At 43.9% G+C, this 20,401-nt stretch overlaps 1 long non-coding RNA gene and 1 pseudogene across 1 annotated transcript in view; both read left to right on the top strand.

The window, feature by feature from the left end:
* Window positions 1–423: 423 nt before the first annotated feature.
* LOC125341558 lies at window positions 424–1,304 on the top strand (annotated as a pseudogene).
* A 5,163-nt stretch (window positions 1,305–6,467) lies between these two features.
* The window catches only part of LOC125341600, a 51,309-nt gene continuing 37,375 nt past the window's right edge, over window positions 6,468–20,401 (top strand). The window contains exon 1 of the long non-coding RNA XR_007209021.1: window positions 6,468–6,714. This is a non-coding gene — a long non-coding RNA (uncharacterized LOC125341600). The remainder of the gene's footprint in view (window positions 6,715–20,401) is intronic.

Here is a 20,401-nt window from a genome sequence, read left to right as displayed (position 1 = left end):
GCATGAAAAGGCTAGCTTCTGCTGGCTTGTGCCAGTGTTAGCTCCTTCGGGCACCCAGAACTACAGTCCACACTGATGGTTTGGACTTGACAATCTTCATGATCACGTGGACATATGCACACATATACCTTATATAAGTGATTCTGTCTCTCTGGAGAATAAAATGGGTGATTTCATATCAGTAAAAGAAATAACACATCAAGAAAGTATATCATAAACATACATGCTGTCAGCCAATGCAGAAATATGACCTAAATAATATACACTCACAATGCAGAGAACAAAAACTAGAGGAATAATGCAGGAACAATAATTTTAATAAAAATCAGCAATAACAGTAAATCTGACATCTTTAGAAAGTTCTGATAAGCAAGCAGCATGTCTGAATAAGAAGAGTTTTAACCCTTTTTCCCATCTTGCAAAATGGTGGGTAAAAAGGCTGAGAAGCTGGACATTAAGGAGAAGAAACCTGAAGCCCAGAAGGCTGGTGCTGATGGCAAAGGGAAGAAGACTACACCCTAAAGATAAAATCCCAAGAAAGGGAGGCCCCACTGCAGCCCAAACTCGGTCCTGGTCTGAGGAACTCGCAGATATCCATGATCTGCAATGTATTCCATGCAGCCATGCATAAGAGGAAGTACTCGGCTGCTAATCCAAGGAAGAAAAGAAAGTCCAAAAGGAATAGGAGAAGGATCTTGTGACCATCACAAAATTAGTTGTGGTGACAAGAACGGTGGTACCCAGGTGGTTAAGCTTTGAGAAATGCCTGCCTCACTAAAGATGTACCACAGCAGCTGTTGAGCCACAGCAAGAAGCCCTTCAGTGAGCACATGTGAAAGCTGTGGGCCAGGGTCACTCCAGAGACCATCCTCATCCTCTTCCCTGGGCACCACAGAGGCAGGAGAGTGGTTTTCTTGAAGCAGCGGGGCAGTGGTTTACTACTTCTGACTGGACCTCTGTCCTTCAATCATGTTCCTCTGTGTAGAACACATCAGAAATGTGCTATTGTCACTTTCACAAAGATTGATATCAGCAAGGTGAAAAATCCCCAAACACCTCACCAAGGGATTACTTCAAGAAGCAGTAGCTGCGGAAGCCCGGGCACCAGGAAGGTGAGATCTTCCCCACAGAAAAAGAGAAAAACAAGGTTACAGGTTACGGAGCCAGTGCCAAGTTGATCAGAAAGCTGTGAACTCACAGATTTTACCCTGAAGCAAGCTGTTCCTAGCTCCAAGGCTACATGAGACCTTTCCCCCACCCCACCTCTAACAAATGGAATTTATCCTCACAAAATAAGGTTTTAAACTTACCTTACCAAGAGCTTAATTAAATCATTTCTACGTTAAAAGAAAAAAGAGAAGAGTTTTACCTTCTCTTTTTCAATACTGCTGTGTCCACAGTAGCAAACATCCACTTGTTCAAGTAGTCACAGAACATTCATCTCAATTGTTCGAGTACTAAGGCATAAAAGAAGCCTTAAAAAGCTCCAGAGAATTAGCATCACACAAAATATGTTCTCTGGAAAAAGTAATTAATAATGAAAGGTAGACTGTAAAAGATATAGCAATTAAAAAATTCTAAAACACCTAGGATTTAAATGAAAACCAAAGAAAGTGACAATCATTTTGACTGTTTTGTGGTTTCTTTGAAACCTGGATTTATAACACTTTTAAAAATAGTATTTGTGTTTGCTCAGCTGGGGACCTAGAAGCAAAACTAATCCAGGACTCATGTAATCTGAACTTCAAGGGTATTTTTAGACCACACAAATAATGTCTCCAACGTGTGTGAAGCTAGTGATTTTCAGGGGATTTTTTTTTAACACTTTGCATTCCAAGAGTTAAGGTTCAAAAGCCAAGGTTCAAACAGGCACAGAATTCTTTGTCTTTTGACCAAGTTTGGATATTGTTCAAGTAAATCTCCTGACAGTTCACATACTGGAATCATGTTCCGACATGTGGCGGTTTTGGAAGACAGTGGGGTTAGTGAGCTGGGGTTTAATGGAAGGCAATTGGGTCACAGGACACTGCTCTTGCACTGAAATTGCAATAGTCCTTCTTAGTTGCAATGCACAGATAAACTGTTATTGCTTGTATTGACCAAGGCTGACTGATCCTAGAAGGGACATAAGTTTGGGAGTATCTGTTGAAGGTTAATGCTGGAGTTGCCAGCTTCATTCTCTTGGCTGTTGTCAATAATGCTTCTATGAATATTAGGGTATGAATGTCTCTTTGAGATTCTGCTTTTAATTCTTTTGATAAATATTCATAACTTGCTTGATCACGTGGTAATTCTATTTTTAATTTTTTGGAGGATCTGCTGTGTTATTATTTCCATAGAGGTTCCAGTTTCTCCACACCTTTGCAAAATTTTCCTATTTTAATTAGCGTATATTAATTATGCAGAAGAGCTTCATTGTGATGTTTCCATACTTAAAATGTATTTTAATCTTATTCACTCCTACTATTACTCTTATGTATCCTCCCTCCCTCTCCCTATTGACTTTCTTTTTTTTTTTTTAGTATCAATCCTGGGGCTTGAATTCAGGGCCTGGGTGCTGTTCCCGAGCTTATTTTGCTCAAGGCTAGCATCTACCACTTGAGCCACAGCTCTACTTACAGACTTTTGGTGGTTAATTGGAGATACAATTATCACAGACTTTCCTGCTTTGGATAGCTTTGAACTGATATCCTCAGATCTCAGCCTCCAGAGTAGTCAGGATTACACACGTGAGGCACCAGTGCCTAGCCCAATTATTTTTTAGCAGAAAAACATGTTAACATATCATAAAGACTATACATGTTCATTAGAGAAGGCTAAAAAATTAGGTATCTTTTGGAATTCTGGTAATGTAAGATGACCAATGTTATTTTAGTTTGGGTTGTTTCACTCTGATTCCAACCACATACACATGGCTGATGTGTCGCATGGTGCTCTTCTGTACAACTTAGCAACAGGAATCCTGTTCTCTAGGTGAATGCATCTTGCACCAAGGTGTATAGCTTGATGCAAAGCACAGCTGGATTCCAGGTCCTACCTGGAAGAGAGCTTGGGCAACTTATCTAACCCACATTATAGCTCAGATTGTACATATAAATGTTATACACACATATATGTGAAGGACAAGACAGATGGATTTGAGAAGAATTTTCAGAATAAATAAGGTTTATATCATCAGTGGAGTAATAATGCCTGATCACTTGATAATTTCCATAAGAGATGAGGCCATTCAAAAGCAACAAGTTTTTAGTCATGTATTTGTTAGAAAGAAGCATTTCTTGATAGGATGATTAATATTTTAACAGGATACACACTGTTCATTTCTGAGCTCTCCTTAAGAGAATCAATTTTAGGAGATAAATTAGAATTAATATGAATGTGAATGATCATGTCTTCTTGTCCTTTTTAGTTTGGATTTTAAGGCATCTGGAATAATGAGGTTGGCACACTCAGTTCCCCAGGCTGCCGCTTGCATTGGCTTTTCCTATACCCTTTCTCTACTTGTTTATATAGATGGTAAGAGCTATAGTCCTATGAACTGTAGGAATGTCTGTGTTAATGATGAGATCCTACTCTTTGTTCTTTCATAGGGTCCTAGATTTCTAGTGTTTAAAATCTTTAACAATGTTATAAATGTTTATATTACTAAGTATATTTAGCAGTAATATATATTACATAAATATATTTTTATACTACAACTTATGATATAATTATATTTAAAAGTGGGAGTAAAAATGATAAGAAAAAGAAACTGAATTCTATGTGGCTTCTGTATTGAGATCTATTTTCTCAATCTATTTTAATTTGTATGGTTGGACTTTTGAAATCCACATACTCACCTTTTTCTTGGACTTTGATGTTAATATCCTTTGTTTTCTATTCTTATATCTTATTTATTTGAAAGAATTATCAGGGTAGTAAACAAAACTGTTGCATATTACACATATTGTGGGGTTTTTCCATTTTATAACCAAAGTTTCCTTTTTTTTTTGCTGGTCCTGGGGCTTGAACTCAGGGCCTGAGCACTGTCCCTGGCTTCTTTTTTTTTTTTTTTGTGCTCAAGGCTAGCTAGCACACTCTACTACTTGAGCCACAGCACCACTTCCAGATTTTTCTGTTTATATGGTGTTGAGGAATCAAATCCTGAGCTTCATATGTGCAAGGCAAGCACTCTACCACTAAGCCACATTCCCAGCCCCAAAGTTTCCATATTTCAAACCTTCTATCCTATGATGCTATAGTTTTCCCTTGATGAAGCAGAACTTAAGAGTACCATTCCAGTTAGATCACTTCAGACAACTCTGTGAGACTTCATTTCTTCCATCACTAATTTTTTTGTCGTTGGATTTCATTTTGTAGGTTTTAGTTTTAGGTCCTTTCTTGTTTTCTTTTCGTGAGATATATTTCTTCTACATAGTGTTTAATTCCCAGAAGACATAAGGATAAGTTTGAAATTATATTTGTAGAGAGATGTCACATCCTTAAGTGTGTCAGGTACTGTCTTAGACATTTCACTGTGTTCTAATACAACTCTTTTTTTTTTTTTTTTGCCAGTCCTAGGCCGTGAACTCAGGGCCTGAGCACTGTCCCTGGCTTCTTTTTTGCTCAAGGCTAGCACTCTACCTCTTGAGCCATAGCGCCACTTCTGGCTTTTTCTGGGTATGTGGTGCTGAGGAATCCAACCCAGGGCTTCATGCATGCTAGGCAAGCACTCTACCAGTGAGACACATTCCCAGCCCCGACATTCCTGATTTCTACTCCTTCCCCAGTCTTTTTGTTTGTTTGTTTTTTTTTTTTGTTTTTCTTTCTTATCTCTTCCCTCCCCTCTTATACACACACACACACACACACACACACACACACACACACACACACACGCGGTTTGGTTCTGTAGTGCCCAGCTGAGATAATGAATGGGGGTCTGCCTGGTTTAGAAGCCACTTTCAGACCGCACTTTGCTACAGATGAGAGCTAGTGAATCCCGACGGACACTCGACAAATTTAACAAATGTAACTTCCTTTCTGCTGCCATTTCAAGCCCAGTGGGGCGGTGCACGCCTACGGGGCATGCACGAAGTCGGCTTCTCTCCAGTTACAATTGCTGCATAGATTTACTGATATTGGTTATCGCCAGAAACCATTCATCCAGAATGAAGATTAGAAGACGCTTCCTCCAAGGAGCCGGGTGAGGCGCCCGGCCCGCCGCGGTGGTGGGGAGCCTTGGCTGGCTGGTGTCTGGGCCCCGCCCGCTGGGACTGAGGCTCGCCCCCAGTTTCGGCCACAGCAACCACAGAGCTTCGGACTCAGTTTCCGATTCCTCCTCGGTGGTTTCAAGCCCAGAGAGCACAGCTTGGAGACGGGGGGGGGGGGATGTTGGGGGGGCGGAGGGGAGACGGAGGGCGGCTCTGGGCGAGGGGGCCGCGCGCGGGCAGAGGCGTGGGGTGGAGGCTCGGGCTGTGCCAGGACGCACCCCCTCAGGCCCTCTCCCCCGCCCTCCCCTCCCCCCTCCCCGGCCCTGGGCTCTGGGTTGAGGACTTCCGAGCTCCCACCTCCAGGGGGTGGGGGCTGTCAGTGGACGAGTTGTGTTAACCCCCAAAAGCAAACTCCAAACGCACCCCCTCATCCTGTCACCTTGTTAACCTCGGGGAACCCCCCCCCCCCCGACTTCGGTTCAGGGGGTTTGCGGGAGACGAACTCATCCACCTCCTCACTCAGCTCCGCGGGGTCCCCGACAGTCTCGGGAATGGAAGGTAGAGTGAGGGAAACCGTGGGGTGCGGGGTCCGCCTTCCAACCCCGAGGGGGCGCGGGTCTCCTCGGGCCGTCGGTCTCCCACGTGCTGCTGCTCGGGAACCGCGTGCCTGGCTGTCAGGAGTCGCGCGCACGCGCGAGGAGGGGCGGCGACGCCCGGGAGGCGGCCCCGCCCCTCCCCGCCCCGCCCTCCCGGCTCACCTCACACTTCCACGAGCGTCCTCTGCAGCTCCGCAGTTCAAGTTTCCGTGGAAAACTTTTCTCTCAAAAAGCTCCTCCCGCTTCTCCTAGGAAACCTGGAGCGCGCCTGCCCCCTGGGCGGGAGCGCGCACTGCCGGCGTTTCACTCCCCTCCACCCCCACCCCACGCCGCGCACCTGGCGGCCACGCGTGCCGGCGTCGGGGGCGGAGCCTGGTGTGGGGGGCGTGGCCCGGGGCCGAGGGCGCGGTCTGAGGATGGGGGTGTGTGGCCTGGACGGAGGGGCGTGGCCTGCGGCGTGCTTCCCTTTGGAGACCTGCCTACAGGTTGGGCCCCGCCCCGGTCCCCGGGACTCGGTCCGCGCTCCCCAGGGCACTGGCGGGGTGGGGAGGGAAGGGGGCGGGGATAGCCCGGGACCCGCGCGGCTCCGCCAGCCGCTGACGCACCGTCGGAAAGTAGCGCTCCGACCTTCTTTCTCCTGCCGGGTACTTTCCAGCCGGTTCTCAGGCTGAGTTGGAGCGGGGGTCTGGGAGGGGAGGGCGCCCCCCCTTCCCGACGCTCCTACCTGTGAGGGCCGCGAGGCGAGCGCGGGGCGCCGGGTCCCGGGCCGCGGAGAAGCTGCCTCCGCCTCCCTGTCAGTCAGTCAGTGCCCGGGCGGGTGGGCGCTGGGGCGCCCGCGTCCCCGAGGCCGCCGCCGCCACCGCACAAACTTTGTGACCGTCCGGGGACGGCGCGGGGAGGAGGAGCCGAGGCCGACAGGTACACAGGTACGTGCGCGCTCACCTTGAGCGGGCGCCGGCCGGCTTCTCCGACTTTCGGGGGTCGGAGTGGGAGCCTCGCCCCCCTCGGGTGGGCTGGGCCGGGGGCGCAGGCTTGGGGAGCGGGGACGCGACGTTATTCGGTGGCCGACCCGGGGCGGGGTGTGTGTGTGTGGGGGGGAGGGAGCCCGGCTTGTTTTGATGTCACCAGGCTCCCTGTCCCGGTTCCCCTCACCTCTCCCTCCCGCCCCGGGGGGGACCGAGCATCTGGATCCCGGGGGGCGGGGGCGGTGGTGGCGAGGACTGGCCGGGGCCGAGACATCTGGATCCTCGGAGGCGTCCGCCGGGAACCTCCGTGGCCGCCCGGGGAGGCGCCGAGGCGGGGCCGCTCAGGTGCGCGCGCGCCCGGGCTGAGGACTTGCATTGTTGGGTGGCTGTTGCTCAATTCCGTACATTTCGCTGAGGAAGCTGCATCCAGGTCGTGGTGCTTCTTGGCTCTGTGTGCGGGCGCGTGTGTGCTGTTTTCTCCGCAACTCAACAAAGCTCCCTTGTTAACCCCACTGGTGCGCAGGAGTCAGAACTGTTGCTTTAGATCCAGTTGGGTTAGTTGAGGCGGGGGCGGCGGCGCCTTTGCTTGGGAATCTCGTGGGTGGGTCTGGAGAAGGATTCCCCGATCCACCCCTAGCCCCCTGGACCCTTCCACTCATAACGGATCCCTCTTGGGCCTCGCACTAGGTGTTGCAGCCCTACCCCTCGTGGGACCTAGAAAACTCACCCCCCCACCCCCCCGCCCCGAGAGAAAAAGAACTGTGAGCTCAGGAGGCAGCCCTCGGGGAGAAGAAGGGTAGGGGATTGCTGCTTCCCTGTAAATTGGGCCTGCCTCCTCCCTTTGCCTCGCTGGTAGGGCTCTGCTATCGAATTCATCTCTTTGGGATGTCAGCTGCTGCCCGCTCATAGCCATAGCAGCTCAGATGAAATTATATAGGTCACTGAAAAAATAATTCCTGCTTAATCACGTTTATCCTCTTGATTAACGAACTAGGAGAAAGATTTCCTCTCTTTCATGTACCATGCCTGCTTGTCAGGGTTACCTGTCCGACCTCCAGTTCATTCCTGCACCAGGCAACTAGTGTCTAGTTGCCCACACCTTGTAGACCACAGCCAGAGTTTTTTATTTGAAGAACTTTAGTGATCTTTAGACAGAAATTGAGCAGAGGATTCAGTTCCTAAACTTACTGGTTAGTAAGGCATGTAGTAGCTGACGTTAGATTTTTTTTTTTCTCAGATATGTGAAGACTGATTTCTTTTGGCCACACTTAATCCCTTTCTACAAAAAACTCTTAAAAATTGTGACTGTGTCTGCTTCAAAACCAATAGAGTTATGGATCATTTTTTTTTCTTTTTGCCAGTCCAGGGGCTTGGACTCAGGGCCTGAGCACTGTCCCTGGCTTCTTTTTTTTTTATAGTCAGATGATATTTATTTATTTGTCTCATAAGTCTGGTTTGGGTTTAAACAAAAACCCAAGGTAGAGAGGAGCTAGGAAGTAGGAGGTTAGGAGATGTGAAAAAGTTTATGAACAAAGAGACTTCTTTGGATAAGAAAGGATTTTATGTGTAAATAAAAATGGAAAGAGATAAGAGAAAACCAGAAGGCTAAAATCATATTACAGAATGAGTATATTAAGGTTTGTAATGGGCTATTACTGGCAATATTAAAGTAAAACATACTCTCTTGCTGGATCTATAAATCCTTCTGTCAAAACCTCCCCCTAATAAGGCTGAGATGTGTGTGTGTGTGTGTGTGTGTGCCTGGCTTCTTTTTGCTCAAGGCTAACACTCTACCATTTGAGCCACAGTGCCACTTCCAGCTTTTTCTATATATGTGGTGCTGAGGAATCGAACCCAGGGAGAGCACTCTTGCTACTGGGCCATATTCCCAGCCCGTCTTATTTGTTTTTATGGTTTTAGGAGTAGGATAAAACTGTGAGCCTAGCACTGGTGACTCATGCCTGTAATCCCAGCTTCACAGGAGGCTGAGATCTGAGGATCACAGTTCAAAGCCAGCCCAGGAAAGTCCATGAGATTTTTATCTCCAATAAACCACCAGAAAACTGGAAGTGGTGCTGAAGCCCAAAGTGGTAGAGCACTAGCCTTGAACAAAAATGCTCAGGGGCAGCACCCAGGCCCCGAGTTCAAGCCCAACAACTAACAGCAACAACAAAAACAACCACCAATCCCCCCAAAACAACAACAACAAAAAAACCAACCCAGGGGCTGGGGATATGGCCTAGTGGCGAGAGAGCTTGCCTCGTATACATGAGGCCCTGGGTTCGATTCCCCAGCACTACATATACAGAAAACGGCCAGAAGTGGTGCTGTGGCTCAAGTGGCACAGTGCTAGCCTTGAGCAAAAAGAAGCCAGGGACAGTGCTCAGGCCCTGAGTCCAAGGCCCAGGACTGGCAAAAAAACAAACAAACAAAAAACCAACCCAAAACTGTGCAGGATGAGTGCAAAGGGCAAGAAAAACAGGGTGACACTGAGGTGAATTCAGGAAATATAGAACAATCACAGCATTTATGTCTAACTGCCTAGCTAGCAATACATTGCTGGACAGTTCCATATTCTGTCTCTCAGGTTTAAATCCAAACATTGTTTCTTCTGAGTTCTTTCTATGATGGGAAGTTAATAGATAATGACCACAAATCAAAAAGCAGATGTACAAGCATTATATAGAAATTGGAGGTTAGGTATTAGAAGAAACAATAGTTACTTCTGAGGTGTGAAATTATGGTCTTGAATTATTTTATTTTAGGTTCTGGGGTTTTGAACTCTGTATCTCAGGCAGCTACTTTCACTTTTAGTTAACCAAATAGCCTGAACCCTTCTGCTGGCCTTGAACTGTGATCCTCCTTCCTTAACCTCCAGAATATCTGGCTTCACTTACAAGAATATTAGAGAAGAAATTAACAGACATGTCTATAGTGCTTTGTGACTAACAGAGTGCTTCTCCACAAAAGGTATTGTGCTGTGTGGCTTAAGCATTTCACAGTGGTTCTAGAGTACTTAGGCTACACAGGAGGAAAATAGTATATAGACAAAGTGTGTGAGTGTGTGTGTGTGTGTGTGTGTGTGTGTAATAGAATCTTTTCATTTTGGGTTATATAAACACCTTCTTATGCACAAGGATGAAAATAGAAATTAGGAATCTATGATCATGTGAGGTCAGCCTCATGAAAAGATGCCAGACTTTTAGGTGGGGCTCACCTCATTTTCTCCCATCTCAGGTTCTTTTTGGTTTTAATGTTTTCCCCAAAGAGAAGCTAGTAATTGATAACAGCTATAAAAATACCCAGCAGTTGTTGGATGATCTGCTAATTAACTTTTATGAAGCATAGATTTTTTTTAACATTTTCTTAAGAACATTATTCTAGGACATGCCATTAAGGAGTTCAGAAAATTCACAAGATTTGGCAGAATGCAGAGGAACTGTATGCTGACTTGTCTCCTGGTATCATGGAAATTAACCTCTGTTGAAATATTGGTTTTAGGTTAACCTTACTATCTTTGGGCTTGCAGAAAGTTCCAGGAACTGATTTCCCTGTGTGTGTGTGTGTGTGTGTGTGTGTGTGTGTGTGTGTGTGTGTGTGTGTGTGAAACATACTTTGTTAAATTTTAGGACTCCGACTCATTGAAGTATGGATATTTTAGGAATTTCTATGGTAGTTTTTATGACCACCTTAAGGAGCTGGTGAATGAATGTTTTTGTGTAGACTCTCCCTGTTTTTATAACCAACTCATTAGAACATATTTTATTCCTCCAAGTGTTTTCTATTTTGATTTTGTTTACTGGGCATTCACTTTAGGTTGGTGTTTTTTTTTATAATATATCAGAGTGAGTATAGAGAAATATATTGGCATGTATCAATCTTCGGAATTCATATTTTATATACATATAACCTGTCTATTCATATATAAATATATAGAGATACAAGTTACATTGAACAAGTATAATTTTTAGCAGGTCACTTAACAGGCAATGCTGTATGTTCTCAAAATAAGGATGCTGTTTACCCATAAATATGATTTATATACTATATATCATATATAATATAATGTAATATATATTAGGAAAAATATTTCTCTTTTTCTTTCTTGGGTGTGTCAGTACTGTGGTATGAACTCAGGGCCTGGGCACTGTCCTTCAGCATTTTTGCTCAAAGCTGACTTGAACCACAGCTCCAGTTCCAAAATTTTTCTTAGGACTCTTTTTTTTTTTTTCCAGTCCTGGGCCTTGAACTCAGGGCCTGAGCACTGTCCCTGGCTTCTTTTTGCTCAAGGCTAGCTCTCTGCCACTTGAACCACAGCGCCCCTTCTGGCTGTTTCCTGTATATGTGGTGCTGGGGAATTGAACCCAGGGCTTCATGTATATGAGACAAGCACTCTTGCCACTAGGCCATATCCCCAGCCCAAAATTTTTTCTTAATACAGTTTTTAGAACATGGGCAACTCTATGATGTGCACATACTTATTTTGTTTTTTTTTTTGTGGGAAAATGGAACCCTTATTAATGTATTTTTCTTGATTATTGTCTATTCTTGAACACTAAGCCACCTTTTTAATACATTAAAATTATAAATTCCTTTAATTTGTACATATTACAAGAGATTTGCATTTTGGGCTTATTTTAAGCAAGATCTAATAGTTTCCTTTTGAAAATCTGACAACTTTGATTGACCTTGGTTTGCCTCAGGAAACAGCCAACAACTTGATATTGACCTACTGGTTGTATTTAGAAGTTAATGGCTAATGTTAGTTTTTTTATCACCTGGCTTGGGTTTGACCTCTGAATGTCCTCCATGCATGTCTCTGCTGGGTGACTGTGTGGGCCTTGGCACATCTTATATGAAAAGTGCATCCTGGAGTTGCTATAGATAGTAAGAAGAACCAGTTTGCAACAGTTGAGGATGGCTTGTATTCTCACTCCTTTTTTTCTTAAGTAATCCCACCTATCCTGGGTTGTCACTGAGGAGTGGCCATTTCTTTCTTTCTTTTTTTGTTTTTTTTTTTTCACTTTTTTTTTCTTTATTGTCAAAGTGTGGTACAGAGGGGTTACAGATTCATATGAAAGGCAGTGAGGACATTTCTTGTTCTACTTGTTACCTCCTCCCTCACTTCCCCCCTCCCCTCCCCCTCTGCCCCCAAGAGTTGTGCAGTTGGTTTACACCAAATGGTTTTGTAAGTGTTGCTTTTTGAATGGTTTGTCTTTTTGTTCTTTGTCTCTCAATTTTGGTATTCCCTCTCCCTTCCCCAGTTCTGATACCCGTATAAACAGTATCCAGGGTACTCAGGTGTGATACAGTGGTAGCAAGGGTACAGAGGAGTGGCCATTTCTTCACCGTGAATCACCAGATGAGTAGGTTTGACAGGGCTTGCTGAGTCAGCCCAAGGGACTCAACCTGCTGTGCCCCAATCAGAAGGCAGCTCTCAGTTTTACTCTTCTCATTGTTGTGCTTAATGCCTTAATCTGTATCCTCATTGCTGAACTTTGAGTCCTACCTAGGCTTTCTTCTGCATTCATATAACAAATTAAACTATGGGGAATCTAGGTAGTGGCACTGTACAGTAATCCTAGCAATCAGTTGGTTGAAGGATGAGGACTGTGAGTTTAAGGCTAGACTGGGCTACTTCGTGAGACCTTATTTCAAAAAAAAAAAAAAGGTTAAAAACTGGAGGGAGTTAAAAGTAACTACATCTTAGTCACCTCTCAGAGTTGCTTGTATTGAATAGAATCCTATAAATGTTGATGATCTTAGTATTGCATGGACAATTATAATATTTTTTTACCTTGTTTAATGAAGTTTATCTTTGCTTGTTACCAATCATGGTCCTTGTTACCTACTGAGTAATGACTCAATCACTGGGTGTGATGGTTAATTTTATGTCAACTAGCCTCTGCAAAAGGTTGCCCAGTTAACCATCTGGGTGTGTCTGTGAGAGTGTTTCAGATTGTGGTTAACAAGTCTAGTGTGGGTGGACTTTATCCAATTTGTCAAGGGAGAGAGAGAGAGAGAGAGAGCAGGGGAGGAGGAGGAGGAGGAGGGGAGAAGGAGGAGGAAGAAGAGGAGGAGGAGGAGGAGAGAAAGAAAGAAAAAAAGAAAGAAAGAAAGAAAGAAAGAAAGGAAGGAAGGAAGGAAGAAAGAAAGAAAGAAAGAAAGAAAATCTTTCCCTCTTACTCCTTTCCTCTCTTGACTTCCAAGCTGGGGTATTGGTCTGCTGCTTTTAGACTCAGACACAAATGGAAACTTACATCACTGGTTTTCCTATACTCCAGCTGCAGATCTGGGGACTTTGCAGCTTCTGTAATCACTGCACCTTGTAATAAATCTGCTTATAAACACAACACATAACACAACACACACAAACACCCCTACTACTTAAGGGTGTTTGTGACCTGATGACCCATGGAGATTCTCTGCCTCAGCTTCCAAACTGGTCAGTTCCTCATTCCCAACGTACCTTCCTTATTTATCTCTGTCACGACCAACCAGCCCTTCCTCCTTCCAATTACTTCAGAGATGTGCACTTTTAAAGCCTGGTTCAGTCATTGTGTTCTTCATTCCCTGGCAGTCATTTCCTGTAGCAATTTCCTGGAATCTGAAACCTTATCTGAAATTGTAGGAGCTTAGTTATTTGATGAGTTGAGTGTTAGCAATCATACATTTATCATTCCCTTCCAGCTAGATTATATATTCTTTTAGGAGCCAAAGTGTTCATCTCCGCCACTGGTGTTGTCTTTCTTTTGTGGAGTGTTTGTTTCCTAACTTTTCTTTTTTTTAAGTACTGAGATCTACCTAGGAAAGGAAAGGTAAACTAGGAAACTAGGGGCATATGTCTTGCGCCTCCACCCCATCCTGAGCCAGGCCTGCCCCCCCCCGCCCCCCCCCCACTCCCCGCAACCAAATGTCTTATTCATTCCCGAGGGGTCCCAGCCCCTCTCAATACTGCTTTCGACAGGGCTGCCAGTTGTTTGAGGTTATTAGAAATGCAACCTATATATCATCCTTGACCTACAGCTAGCTGTTCTTAAGGGGGAAAAATGGAGTTGTATTTAAAGTCCTGTTGAGTTTATCATTTCTTTCTTTTTTTTTTTTTTTTGCCAGTCCTGGGCCTTGGACTCAGGGCCTGAGCACTGCACTGTCCCTGGCTGCTTTTCGCTCAAGGCTAGCACTCTTCACTTGAGCCACAGTGCCACTTCTGGCCATTTTCTATATATGTGGTGCTGAGGAATCAAACCCAGGGCTTCATGTATATGAGGCAAGTACTCTTGCCACTAGGCCATATTCCCAGCCCCTAAGTTTGTCATTTCTTGAGGACATATTCATAGTTCCCAGCGGTTTTTAGTGTTATCTGCCTTGCTTTTGTGTCATGTAATTGCCTTTGCTCTGCCTCTAGCTAGGTCTTTTCCTATTTTCTTCCCTAAATATGCTGTATAGCATGTGTGTGTGGGTTTGTAATTTTTTTTTTTTGGGCCAGTCCTGGGGCTTGGACTCAGGGCCTGAGCACTGTCCCAGGCTTCTTTTTGCTCAAGGCTAGCACTCTGCCGCTTGAGCCACAGCGCCACTTCTGGCCATTTTCTGTATATGTGGTGCTGGGGAATCGAACCCAGGGCCTCATGTATATGAGGCAAGCTCTCTTGCCACTAGGCCATATCCCCAGCCCTGGGTTTGTAATTTTGAACAAAGGTGAGGAAGAAATACAGAGCATGAGCTACATGATACTAAGAACTTTGGATTTGTCAATTTTATGCTGGTTTCATTCAAGCACAGTGTGATGATTGTTTTTTCCTGCAGTGGAATGTAGTTTTGGAGGAACATCATTGGAAATCTGCCCTCATTCTGGCTTGTCTTTCATCTCAAAGTACTGCAAACCCTCTGCACTTCTTGTCCCCTTATCTGTTCTCTTGCACTTGCCTCAATATATTTTACTTTTCTTGGTTATTTATATCTCTTGTTTATTGCCCTCCCAAGTGTGAATATAAAGGTCTTTGAAGGGAAGACATCATTAGCTCATTTGTTGAATTGAACGAGGATTTTGGTTAATGTGAGGCCTCTCCGTATCCCCTGTCTTGGCCTCTATAGCAAGGAGTCTTGGATCTTTCTGTTTTCTCTCTTGTTGCTCAAGACTCCTTGTTATAGTCTGACTATAATAATGCTACTTGTAGGCTCACATGTTCAGTGCTGCTGCCTAGCTTGTGGTGCAATCTTGAAAACTTTAGCAGCAGGTGGGGCCTAGTTGGAAGGAGAAGGTGGTGGTAGTAGTGTGCTTTTCAATGTAATACTTGGTCCCTGCTTCTGTCCTGTCTCACTTTCTGCTTTCTGTCTGCCATGAGGTAAAAATCCTCTTCTTTCACATGGTAGTATTCTGTTCAAGTCTGTGGGTCCTGGCCACTGTAAAACTGAAACTCAGACAGGGAATCAAAATAAATCTGTCTTCAAGTTGTTTTTGCCAGGTGTTTTGTCACAGAGAGGAGAAAAGCTAACATATTCCTTCTGTCTAGACCTAATTATTTTTTTTTCAAATCATGCAATTCCCTACTTCCCAGGTCTGTGCATTTGTAGTCGACACTCTAAGAACAAAAGTAATTTACATTTCCTTGTCAGTTTGTGGCTTATAAAGCACTTTTATGTTTATGATCTTATTTGATGTATTTTTTTCTCTCTCTTTCTCTTACCATGCCCTCAGCTCTTTTTTGCTTCCCTGTGTATTTTTTGAATAAGGTTTTAGTTTTACTTTTTGCCTGGCCTGAACGGTGATCCTCATATTTATGCTAAGATGGGTGGGATGACAGGTACACTGAACCATGCCCAGAGTGAAAGTTTGGGATTGAGTAAATTGCCCTGAGGGTTCTTGATGAGAGCTAGTGACTCTCAGTCTCTGTGCTAGTAAGTTGCTGTTGCTGGTTGCCTAGGCTCTTTCATTGATAAGCTATAAGGAGAGCCATTTTCTTCCAAAAGGCTTTCTGTTCTTGCCTCCAAGCCAAGGGAGTGCTCAATAATGATTAGTATCTAATGATGACAGAAGAATATTCCTCTGAGCATTGGGGGAACTGTAGGTGTGTCACACATTGACAGGTCCTCACCAATCTCTTTTTGCTGTTTTTGAAATATCACTGCCAAGGGAGTTGTATACAACTTGTTCTGACAGAGTGGTCTTAAATATTCATTCCTTTTCCCCATTACTTTAAGAGAAATGCCAGCATTTAGTCTTCTGGTTGCCAGTAGCAATTTTGGAGAAATTATATTATAACTTTTTCAAGAGACTGATTTTCATATCGCTCATTTATTTATACATGAATTTATTCATGTTAGTTTTAATGATGGAACATCATGCATTTTGGGGTTAGTGGAAATTTAGGGTTAAATGGAGATCTTTGATCAGTTATACCTCTGGTGGGTTAATTAGCAAGGATTTATTATTGCATAAGGCTTCATGGACATAATGGAAAGAGCATGTAATTTGGGTGCCAACATGGTTCACATCTCTGATCTACTTACTCATTAGTAAATGTGTGACCTTGCACAAATTGCTTTCCTTTGATGAATCTTAGCTTCCTCAACTGCAAAATGGAGAGGCAGGTGTGGTAGTGCAGGTCTGTAGCTCCAGCTGTTCCAAAGACTGAGACAGGAGGGTCATGAGTTTGAGGCCAGCCTGGGCAACATGTGAGATACGCGCTGTTATTTAAGGGGGGAAAAAGAAAGAAAGAAAACCACACACACAAAAAAAAACTCTTTCTTTGCTCAGTGGTAGAGCATTTATCTAACAGTTTCTAGGATTGAGCCCATCACCCTCAAAGAGAAGCAAAAAGAAGAGAGGAGAGGAGGGGAGAGGGGAAAGAGGGAGAGGAGCGGGGAGGAGAGGTTGCAGATAGAGGAGGGAGGGGAAGGGAGGGGAGGGCAAGGGAGATAGTAATGCTCATTCTGGGAGACTCTCTGAGGGTTAAATGAGCTAACATGTGTGAGGTGTTGATTTGGAGATAGTAATCAATGCATGGTATTGTTGTCTCTGTGTTGAAGCTCTTTAGCATTCTCCTAGGGACTGCTGGGGATGCTCAATAGGAGTCAGTCAATATATGTCAGCCAAACCACACATGATGGCGACAGATAGGCATCCAGTTCACAGAAAATCAGACTGCCATGAAATGCTATTTGTACAGGAAAGAAATATAAGAAACTAGAGGGGCACTTACAATGTTTAAAAGCTTCTCAAATTATAGAAATCCAAAACTTGCAGAAGGAAGATTTATTGGTTCACAAGTGTGGGAGAAGTGTAGCAGGTCTCAGGCAAGCCTGAAGTACTCCTAAACTACCTGTGCTTGGTCTCTCCTTGAGTCACTTTTCTCCACAGGGCTTCAGCAAGCCAGAAAGAGGACCTCACCTCTTCCCCTTAGTTTAAAATTTCAAACTACTAGGAATGAATACGTAATCTAATTGGAGAAGAGGAGCTGGTTTGTTTTTTTCCCCCCTTTAGTACTAGAGTTTGAACTCGGGATCATGAACTTGCTAGGCAAGCATGTTCTATCACTTGAGCTATACCTCCAGTTCTTTTGCTTTATTTTATTTTTAGATTTTAGTTTATTTATTGCTGGCTATGAACATGATCGACCTACCCCTGCCTTCCAAGTAGCTGAGATCAAAGGCATGCACTACCATGCCTAGCCTCAGAAACAGGTTTTAAAATAATCTACCATTCAGGAGAAAGGAGGGGACGGGACAGCAAGAACTGGTGGAACTTCAGGGAGAGGGAAGATGTGGAGAAAACTGAACCACAGGCTTAGGGTCCAGAAAAAGAAGATTGCTAGTAAAATAGGATCAGGTAGACTTAGGGTGGATGAGTTGAAGTAATTAGTTCAGGCGTTCCCACTGATTTGATAGACTGACATCAGACTATCAAATTGTATCCTGGCTTTTATTTTATTTATTTATTTATTTTGCCAGTCCTGGGGCTTGAACTCAGGGCCTGGGCACTGTCCCTGAGCTTCTTTAGCTCAAGGCTAGCTCTTGACCACTTGAGCCACAGTCCACTTCTGTTTTTTTCTGTTTATGTGGTGCTGAGGAATTGAACCCAGAGCTTCATGCATGCTAGGCAAGCACTTTACCGTTAAGCCACATTCCCAGCCCCTGGCTTTTGTTCTTTAAAATAGAGTCCATATTGTTGGCAAATTACTTGAGTTGGTAACTGGAGGACCAAGTGAATACAGTTGGGATGTTATAATCATTGATTGTAGACTATGTGATCTTTGTAGTTAAGACACTAATATCCATCCTGGCACCTCCTTAAAGCACTAGATGCTATCTGGCATCCAAGCCAGATGATATCTTGCCGTTTCTGGAAAACCCCACAGTATGGTATTTCAGATGAAACCTCATTCTAGCTACTAAATGTGGAGTGAATAGTAGAAATGAAATATCACCATTTTGTTAATGAAATAGCAGCTCTAAGGACTGATTGTCAGTGGTAAGTAAAGTTATTTAGGGCTGCAGGTCTAGATTGAGTTGCTGGGTTCAATCAGAAATACCCATCCCAAAACCAAAACCAAAACCAAGGAAAGCTCTTAGATCAGGCCAGTAACCTCCCAGATCTCATAGGTGGATCTTATTATTAGAAATAGAGAAGTGCGCATGACATGCCCTCTAATTTAGTATAAGAGCAACCACAAAGAACCATTTATAAAGTTTATTCCCCCAACCCCAAATGTGATTTTGATAAAATCCTTAGATCCAACCATCAGTTTTTAGAACAAAGAAAGAAGGACCACACTAAACAGTTTCTGTGGAGATGTGATCAGCTAATTCCTGAGTGTGGAAATTTCTGTTTTTTTGGCCAGTCCTGGGCCTTGGACTCAGGGCCTGAGCACTGTCCCTGGCTTCTTCCCGCTCAAGGCTAGCACTCTGCCACTTGAGCCACAGCGCCGCTTCTGGCCGTTTTCTGTATATGTGGTGCTGGGGAATCGAACCTAGGGCCTCGGGTATACCGAGGCAGGCACTCTTGCCACTAGGCTATATCCCCAGCCCCATGAGTGTGGAAATTTCTGTTGGATGTAGTTTTCTGTTTCATAAGTAGCGAGGAGTCTTGAATCAAGGTATAGGCAGGGCTTCACCCTCCAGTGACTGTGGGGGAAGACCTTGGCCCCTTCCAGTTTCTTCAGGTTGTGCTTGCCTGTGGCTGCAGTTCTCTCCTCATCTTCTCTTGGCTATCCCTTCTTGTCTCTCTCTGAGTTGAATCTCCCTTTGCCTCTCTCTTATAGGATACTATTGATAGCATTTAGGATCTACCTGGATAATACAAGATAAACTCTTCATCCTAATTTTTAGTCATGTCTTTTATCTTACAAGGTAGTATTCACAGGTTCTGAATAGATGGGGGGCACATTTTCCCTTATCTCAGCTATATTTTTGGTGTGTGTGTGTGTGTGTGTGTGTGTCTGGGTGTGTCTGGGCGTGTGTGTGTGTGTGTGTGTCTGGGTGTCTGGGTGTCTGGGTGTGTGTGTCTGGGTATGTATGTATTGGTAATGGGGTTTGAACTGAGGGCCTGGGAACTGTTCCTGAGCCTTTTTACTTAAGGCTGGCAATCTGTCATTTGAGCTACATCTCCACTTCTGGCTTTTTTGGTGGTTAATTGGAGATAAGAGCCTCACAGACTTCCCTACCCAGGCTGGCTTTGAACCATGATCTTCATATGTCAGCCTCCTGAGTAGCTAGGATAATAGGCATCAGCCTATACCAGTACCCAGCTTCAGATAAAATATTTGAGATTTTCTGTAAAGCAGTATAGTTGGAGCGAGGATTAGGGATGGAAGATTATTATTCAGCCAATCATAATCTTCTGTTTCTAATCTTTGATAAGCCAGATATTGTTATATGTGAGCCAGGTGATAGCAGTGTATTATTTTATTTTGTGTATGATTGAAAATAGTCATTGAAGTAAAAGGCACCTAACAAAGAAAAGGTAAATGTACCAGATAAGATTTTTTAGTCTTCTCAGATTCTGAGGGAAAAAAAATAATCTGTTTATCCTTGATAAGTATAATTCTCACCTTTTTTTCTATTTATAAATGATAAGTAAGAGATTTCTAATGTCTTGGTTAATCCTTCAAGTTCTCATCATCTTTCAGGAACTATTTCTTGACTTTTCAAAGAGAAAGTAAAGAACAAATGAAAATCCCTTTACTTAGCATTGTATCATGACTGGAGGCTTAGATCAGATCATCCTCTTTCCTTCTTACCTGAATATTGGTGAGCAGATGTGGTCTGGGTGTATTTGAGGACTCATTGGTAAACTACCTTTTCCTGACATCTCTGTCAAACAGATAAAATTATGAAAGGCTGAACAATTTTATTACAGAGAGAGCCCCATTTTTCAGCCTTTTTAATGTGATCATAAAACAGCCAAGTGAGCTGGCAAGTTGGTCCATAGAGAGCAACCACTGGTAGAGCTCATGGTGATAAATACTTTTCTGTAAATTACTCTTCTGGGTACTTCCACGGTGTTAGAAAGCTTGAGACTTGAATTTCTAAATTCAATCTACTTTATCATTTTTTCCCCTCAAAAATAAAAACTATTAAAGAGTCTTTGCAATTTCCTTAACCTTGTGCTGAAACATTCCAAGGTATAATTTAAATATAGCCACACAACACA

This window comes from Perognathus longimembris, chromosome 24 (genome assembly GCF_023159225.1).
Source record: "Perognathus longimembris pacificus isolate PPM17 chromosome 24, ASM2315922v1, whole genome shotgun sequence".
NCBI classification, from domain to species: Eukaryota; Metazoa; Chordata; class Mammalia; order Rodentia; family Heteromyidae; genus Perognathus; species Perognathus longimembris.
This window is presented reverse-complemented; position numbering and strand designations above follow the sequence as displayed.